This window comes from Trematomus bernacchii, unplaced genomic scaffold (assembly GCF_902827165.1).
Source record: "Trematomus bernacchii unplaced genomic scaffold, fTreBer1.1, whole genome shotgun sequence".
Taxonomy (NCBI): domain Eukaryota; kingdom Metazoa; phylum Chordata; class Actinopteri; order Perciformes; family Nototheniidae; genus Trematomus; species Trematomus bernacchii.
In genome coordinates, this window is record NW_022987593.1 from 6,606,005 (window position 1) to 6,614,867 (window position 8,863).

Here is an 8,863-nt window from a genome sequence, read left to right on the forward strand (position 1 = left end):
ATTCTGGAGTTGCAGAAATAAGCCTTTTCAGACACTGGGATAGTAAACATTGCCATCTAGAAAATTAGGGTGGTAAAAGCTGCTAATAATTATTGTGTGAACATTTGTTCTGTGCAAAATACAGCATAACAGCAAAGAAACCTTAAGGATCATTCCACCTCAACAAGAAAATAACAGCGGCCATATATGGCAATATTTTATAACAATTTACAAAATCTGATGGCAATAATAAACAAACATTTGAAAATAGTCTGTTATTTGACCCAAGGGGTGCACTAAAGGAGAATGGCTATCAGCCGTGGCTAAGATTACATTCCCCATACATAGTCTGGATTCCCCAGGTACCAGTGTTAAGTGTCGAGCATGAAGATAAGAGGAACTTGATTAGCAGGAGTGCTATATTTACTGCCATTAGGCAGGACCCTTTACTCTCCAAGGTGGTCCAGATCACCGTGAATAACCATCTGAGGAATCTTTATGTATTCTGGTTTATGGCACGAGGAAACATACTCATTTTACGTGTTCAACTCCTACAATTGAACAGGTGGTTGAGGAGCGATGGTACATTTTGCCACTTCAACTGGATAAACAACAAGAAGTTTGTCAGAGAGATGACAGATCAAGTCCCAACAATTTGAGACTTTTCAATCATTGAATTGGCTTCTGTAATGCCTCTTTCCCTGGATGGCCATTCAAGAACACTGCAATAAGGAGCAAATGCCACATTCCTCTGTAAGAGCTTCAACGTTTTAGGAAGCAATGCTAGTGCCAGTACGTTTAAGCAACAACATATTCTCACATATTTGTATAAATACCAAAGCATCTATGAAAGTATTTTAAATTTCAGACAAAAAATACACATTCAATTCAGAACTGAAATTCAAGAGCTTTGTGTTTGCAGTTTTTCTGTTAAGGAAACCTTTGAATGTCTTTGTCATTTTATACATCAGGTTGTAAACAGATATCCAGTACCAGGAAGGGATGAGGATAAGAAGGGCTAAACAGAATGACAGTACCAAGGGAATTTAAGATAGCAAGACCCTGAAGAGAAACAATAGTACTTATGTACAGCCTGTGTAAGCTCCCTGAACAAATACTTCAAAAGATGATGTACTATATTCTGGAATATAGTCCAATAAATAAATATATGTCCAATTCTGTCTCCATTTGGTCTCTTTCCAACAGAGTAACTACTTCTAAGACCTACATCCCAGGTTGAGTCAAGCAATAAAGCCATTTCTGTACATAATATTGTGGCACTGTATAACCAAAATGTTTTTCTAGCATAAATTTAGTTTCAGCGGCACTAGAACGAATCACATTTATTTTATAATGTCACATTTACATGATAAAAATGGTGCTCCCGGTGATGTTTACAGGGAACCGACTAAGTGCCTCCCTGTGTGTCAGGTAGGGCAAAAAGGGAACCAAAAGAACCTGTGCTAGGAACCAAGGCTGGGAACCACCCCTTACTGTGTACCCAAGGGGTCAAGGTGACATTCCACAACACCTCTGAGACCGGTCTAATGGAGGGATTGGAGCATGGCTTTTGTTGAGAGGGAAAGAAGAGACCATGAAAACGAGTGTAATAGGAGATGGAAGTATGTACAAGGGACAGAGGGAAGAAAATGAGATACCGGGCCAAATTCTGGGAAGGTAAAAAGGTGAAGGGAAACTTTTCTCCAAATTAAGTTCATCGAAATATGAAATGATAGGATGACATTTAACAGGGTAATTTGTGTTGTTTGTACATTTAATTTTACCTTGTACTCTCATAAACATTTGTTCTTTTCCTGAAGCCTAAAACAACTTCCAGGGTTGATGTAGGCTATAAAACTTTGCAATCCACCGTCCTGTAATCTAAATTTGCTGATGCTATTTCTGAGGTAACCGTGGTCGCAACCATGGTTTTATTTGACACCATTTCCCCTGTCCACTGTCACAAAAGACAAAAGTTGTTCTCTGGGTCTATCATTTTGGGTTCTGGCAGAACAGATATACAATTCTCTTTTGGCATATGGGTTGTAAAATCTATTCAGATCTCTTTAATTTGCATTCCCTTTAAAGAGTCAATGCGTTCATAACATAACCATAGAAACAAAGGAGTATACAGCACTAAATTATCAGTTTCTGCGTACAGAAACATGACATGAAATAGTTTTCAAGCACAAATGTATATAAATCAAACTAACATATTAAATTATTTTTCTTTCATGAGTCAGCAATCTAGCTAAAACACTTGAAATTAAGAAAAGCTGTGTCTTGGCATAAAAATGCACAGTCACATTATTTAACAATGAAATAAAACCCCTTTGGTCAGAGTATGTTTTGTGACATAACCCTACAAACGTGACCTCTCAACCAGCAGAGTACAGGTGCAACAGTCCATCAAGCAGAGGAAATGTAACTCTTACCGTCATAAAACCAAAAGACTGGAGACTTGCTATGAAGAGTCAGGTATAGGTGAGAAGTGAGCCAAAGTGCTTTTCCTCCCTCTGTCTCTTCTTGTACTCTGATATATTATTTCGTCTTCTACCCTCCACTCAGGATAAGTCTCTCCTCCCGGGTCAAGCTGTATTCCCAGATCTTACCCCGTTTGATGCCTGGGAAGCACAGAGACAACAGAACGAGGAGAAAGTTAGAGAGCCAAAGAGTGGGAGTGACGGGGAAGAGAGTTCCCTGTTTGGGTGAAGCAGTGATCAGATACGGCTATTTTCAGACTCAGGCATGCTCGTCTATGAGACTGGAAAGTTACCCACCCCAGTGTAGATGGGTGGGGGCTAAGTGACAGGGTTGACTATCTCTATTTTACCACACGCACACGTTTGCATACCACAGTATGCACACACATAAGAACACAAAGACAAACCGTACATACACACAGATTCAGTATAAACACCAACGCAATCACACACACGTTGTACATCAATGGTTGAAAATGCATCACGTATATACACCTTGATGGTATGCATGGTGAAGTGAGCCGGGGTTAGGATGGCAGTGGGAGTGAGAAGACAGGGAGGGGTGTTAGAGAGCCTCCACACGCCCATCCCTCCTGCAGGGCTTTAATGTCACACAGCAGCCAATGTCGTCAGTGTGGGGCTCTGTCAAGTGGTGTACTCCACACGGAAACTGACAGGAATGTCAAATTGTTCTCACATGAGATTTTCTTTCACTGTCACTCGTGAATGTGCAAATATACATGCACACACACGCAGGAGCAGACACACTGACTCTTTCTCTTTTTATCCCTAATAAACCATGAGCAGTCGGTGTCACATCGGGCTGTAAATATAAACGGACTAATTATGTGTCCACTCACCTGTGTCATTAATAATCTTACTGCTGTGCAATCCATATGGGAGTTTATATTTGGGAATGACCACACACATACACACACAGGCTGAATATACACAGCAGAGAGGTCAGTCGGAGGCACCTCTAGACCCCAGACTCCCTTCTATTCTCAGAATGGTGATGTAACTATTGCTATTAGCATCTCACATTTAGAGCCTGGATACCTAAAACCAACCAGGCAGCTACTGTGCAACTCGCTATTTGGATCGCTTCCACTTCTTCGCTTCACACCTATACTCGACAATCAACCTAACAGGCACAACAATCAGCGTTAACAAACAACTGCGTAGTAGGGTTCAGGTAGAGTTCAGCATCCTCTACAAAGGAAACCCATTAACGTATGGTAATATGGCTCCATACGTAGCAATCATGCTGATAAGACTGGAGTTGGAACTACATTTTTTCTAGAAAAACAACTGTGATTCTAGGTCTGACGATAAGATTTGCTGATATTGCCACATGATGAGTTTCTCCTGTCTAATTTCAATGTAAAGACAACATCCTCCTTAGTCAACAGCTGTGAAAATGACATAATCAATACCTTGTTTCAGTCTGCATCTTAAAGAGGCAGCCACATTTGCAACAGTATAAAAAACTATGAGATTAGCTGGGCCACTTACTAAGCAGGTACTCTAGCCTATACATTTACAATTGGTATAACCGTAAACTCATGAACACGCTGGGTCAAAATATATTGCCACATTTGTTAATCAAACATGGATGCCTTAGGTTGATATTTCAAGGATTAACACAATCTGTGTCCGCTGTCTTCGTGCCAATGATAAAGTGACAATGTACAAATCCCCAAAAGTAGAGTTATCTCCACCAACCACCCACCCTACACATGTTGGTGTTTCCGCAGCCTACTGCAGTGATTGATGTGTCAGCAGACATGATCAAAAAGCAGCTGCCCCCCAAGAACTTTCTGATCACGTGCCAAGGATTATAGAGGTATTTTAAAAAGCTGACAACTGACAAGTGCTAATGACATAACCAGAATCAGGGAAGTATCAGGAGACCAATAAAATCTTAAAAGTCTGAAGCCCCTGAGTTTACAGTATGTCGCTATTATAGCTATTATCTATTTACTACAGATGTTATCCTTTAAGCCACATGAGCCTTTACAAAAGATGACAGACAAGCACTCGAGCAGCATCTGACCGTACATCCCCAATGGTTTCTGACATTTGATGGATCTGATTTGACAGTTCTGAGTCACATCCCTCATGCATGAAAACTATGTGACTTTGATAAGCATCTCCCATCAGGTTTCACATGTAAAGGAAATAATTGAGGCCTATAAAAACAATTAAAACCAACATGACACGGCAACAGCTTAGGAATGATCTCATTAAAGTACCAGCGCAAACTATTTTTATAGCGACTGACACACTCTCACACTCAAATACACCGACTGACACTTTGACCTATGAGCCACTCCGGACTACAGTGGCCGCGTCGACATGGTTTCGCCCGTACAGTTTCAACACCTAATTCATTATCAGCTTCAGCTTCAGCAAGGCCCTGCCATTCCCAGTTAAGTAAGTGGCAGGATATAAAAAGCAGAAGAGCTGTTCTTGTACACATTGGCAAGTGTCACTTACTGGAAAACACTTAAACCTGGGAGCAGATCAAAAAAGGAAAATATCTCAACAAATATATTGTTCAGCAGAGACGATACCAGCATTTTGCTTATTTGTAACAGCACAAAATGCAGAGAAATACAAGCTACATACGACGAGAATCTCAATCTCTTCATAGCACTTTATACAATTCATACTGTTATTAGTTCTCAAGGAAACTATCAAAACTCATTGACACATTTTACTTTATCTCATTATATATTTAAAATGGTACAACAGTAGTTTTGTTTATAATGAACAGAAATGATTAAATCTATGTTTTTAAAAATCTGTTTTATTTTTCCATTAATCATTATCTACAAGCTCCAGGCAGCAAACATCACTTAAAGATCAACAGACTGCTTTTGTTTATATCTGACCTACCTGTGTGGTCTAGGTTGTCTTCAAACAGGAAGATAACTGGTAACAGGATAGACTCCCTAATACCTCTGTGTTGAGTCACTAATTAGTTTAAAGCATGTCTCAATCCTCGACTGCTTACAGCCTTTTTTAAACTTGTGTGTGTTCTTACTATTAAATTCACTGGACGTTAAAAGTATTTGGATTATTATACATTTAAGTTTTAAGATATCACAATAGTAAGAAATTAGTGTTAAAAACAGTTGTTTGATATATTCATTGCATATTCCATTAGATCCAAGTTAGGAGATCTTGGTTGAAATAGTTTTCTTAAGAAGACACATTTTAAATAACAGCGCACAAACAGAATGAGCCCTTTACTTGATTATGATAATATGCACTTTCGTCAGTACCCTCTTCTTCGGTTTTTGTCACTTAAACATATTTTTTCCCCACATCAGATAATCACAGTGTTTCACCGTGACAATCAGGACACATTGTATGGCACATGAAGTGTTTCCCTATGTGTTCATGTATCTTGCTAATATAAAATGTCGACAGAAGCAGCACCTGATTATAGATAAATATACATTTAAAAAATAAAATTGGGGAAGTGCTTATCTTCTCCACAATGTGATGTTATCAGCTTCTTTAATAGTGGGACATACCTTATAAATTGGCTTAAGCTGATCATATCCATCAATTTCAACAAGTTAATATTTTTTTATAAAGAAGAAACTAGCAGAGCAGCTTAGGCGGAAGTCTTCACCATGATCAAATAGGCTCTAAAGTCATTGAGACAGCTCAGGGAACTAGCATGTCCTGCAGGCAGCCCATATTATCAGTAAGACTAAGAATTAGGCAAGCTTTTCACACACCACTTGAGCCATGACAACAGCCTCTGAAGAAGGTCAGAGAGAAGGGCAGAGAGAGGGGAAGACAAAAAAAGAGAGGGCACCAGAACAAGGAAATATACTGGCAAAGGAATATCAAAATGATTGTGTGAGATTTAGAGAGGTAAGAGAGAAATAAAGTGAGTGAAGTATGAGTGTAACCCCCTGTTACATTCGGTACTTTCAAGTGAAAATGTATCAGTCTCATAGTCCCTGATGGAGTTCCACACACACACACACACACACACACACACACACACACACACACACACACACACACACAACACACACACACACACACACACACACACACACACACACAACACACACACCACACACACACACACACACACACACACACACACCCACACAACACACACACACACACACACACACACACACACACACACACACACACACACACACACACACACACACACACACACACACACACCACACACACACCACACACACACACACACACACACACACACACACACACACACACACACACACACACACACACACACACACACACGCACACACACGCACACACACACACACACACACACACACACACGGTTCCCGGTATGATAGTGTTACACTTTGTGCATCATGGACACCTCACCACTCTCGCCATGTTCAAGCAGCATTCAAATGGGACTCACAGATACCATCCAGTGCTGCTGGCAATTTTTTCTTTCCTCATTACATCATCCCTTTATATCAGTTAATAGGCCGCAGAGAAACACAGGGGACGAATATTCCTTACTGCTTTCTGTCAGATCTAGGAAAAGATATGACAACACAGCAAGTCATCTAATATGATAGAAAATGCACTACTGCGCGGGAGGTCTGGAGTCAGAGGCTCACTGGTTTTCATCCAAGCCCTCTCAAAAAAGTGAATGCAACAAGCATATTGGTGGGTTAGTTTAAGTATATAACTCTGCAGGGCATAATCTCAATCATTTTTTTTCCAATTAGTAAAAAATGGTGAAGATAAACCTGCATATAAACCGAGTTAGGATTACTGAATAATGATTGTATTCGGTTCGGTACACCACATACAATACCGGACTGCACTGTAGCCTATAAATGCAAGCAAACAATAGGGATTATCCTTAAGCATTTGGGATGTAGGTTAAACATGGCATCTCACTTCATGCTTATGGCTACAAAGCAGCAAGTCTCATGCTGGCTGTGTTGCTACTACAGTTAAACAATGTTTCTAAAGATTCAAGCTTAAAGCTTAAAGCTTGAGTATTTAACATCCTCCCATGCTTCACCGCATTTACCTTTAATGCACTGGAAAGAGCAATCCACTGGTATGCAGTGTACTGGAAACAGAGGCGACCACACCGCATCCCGGATGAGCGGATTCATTTGCCCGGGTCTCAACCATTACATCTATATTTTCATTGTAGCTTGTAACGCTCATTAAAACACTCAAAATAATATATAATAAATAAATAATATATATCCCCTCAAACAGCATAAAAAAACTCTGGTAGTATCCGCTGCTGCAGCTGCTCAAAGCGGCGCGGAGGGAGATATATAGCCCGATAACAACACTGCTGATATGGTGTGGACCTACCTTAAAACGACAGCTGCTTCACTCGACTAAATCCGCAACATATCGTCAGATAAGCAGCTTCTTCCATGAGTAATGACTCAAGTACACACACTCAAACACAGCGAGCTACAGCGGAAGCTAGTGCGGTGTCCTTGTGATGAAACCGTACACCTGTTTTTCGACGCGCATGGATGTTGCGGGTGTTGGTCACTGAAGCAGGCAACTCCCTCTCCTCTCGGGGGTCACCGGGGCTCGGATAGAAATGCGGTGAAGAGGTCGCCCTGTCTCTACGTTTTACGACTCAAACCTCCAAGGAAGAGGCAACGTAGCGGCGGTGGCAGAAGTTACCGCATGTCTTGTTTTTTTTACTACAAGCGCCAGGCGCACCGCGGTCATGCACTGCTTTAAAGCACTCGCTCCTGCCCAGAAATGGACTGAACCTGCCTCCTGTTTCCGTTTTTATTATTATTGAATGATGCCGTGGCTTCGTGCGCAAAATGGCCTCTGTTATTTTCATTCAGCAACAGTCTACCGCGAGCTTCTCATTGGGTCTTCATGTAGCCATAGAAACGCCCGCAGCTCAATCAGTGCTCACAGAGGACACAGGCCTACCGTGTGTGTGTCTGCGTGTGTGTGAGTGTTTGCGTGTGTGTGTGCTTGTGTTTGCAGCTCCCTCACTGCCAGTGGTGGAAAAAGTACGCGGATCTTGTACTGTGTGTAGGAATACGTTAATAAGTAAAAGCACAAAAGTATTAACATCAATGTGTACTTAAAGTTAAAGTACCAGAACTAAAAGTACTAATTATGCAAATTGGACCATTTCAGAATAATGTGTTTTAATTGATGCAATAATGTGTTTATCACGCTTGTTTTAATTACTACTGCAGGTAGCTGGTGAATTTACTCTACAATCTTATTTTGTGTGTTGAATATAATTCAAATCATTAATCAACATTTGAAAAGTAACTAAAGCTATTAAATAAATGTAGTGGAGTAAAAGTGCACGATTACCTCTGGATTGTAATGGGGTAGAAGTACAAAGTAGCAAACCATTCAAA

General features: G+C 40.6%; 1 protein-coding gene across 2 annotated transcripts in view; it reads right to left on the reverse strand.

Moving 5' to 3' along the window:
- Window positions 1-8,228, reverse strand: part of LOC117481514 (sorbin and SH3 domain-containing protein 2-like) — a 46,541-nt gene extending 38,313 nt beyond the window's left edge. For both annotated transcript variants that reach the window (XM_034129233.1, XM_034129232.1), the window contains exons 1-2: window positions 7,827-8,228; window positions 2,415-2,603 (exon numbers count right to left, since the gene is read on the reverse strand). The gene's annotated coding sequence lies outside the window, so the exon portion shown is untranslated. The remainder of the gene's footprint in view (window positions 1-2,414; window positions 2,604-7,826) is intronic.
- Between the last annotated feature and the right edge of the window lie 635 nt (window positions 8,229-8,863).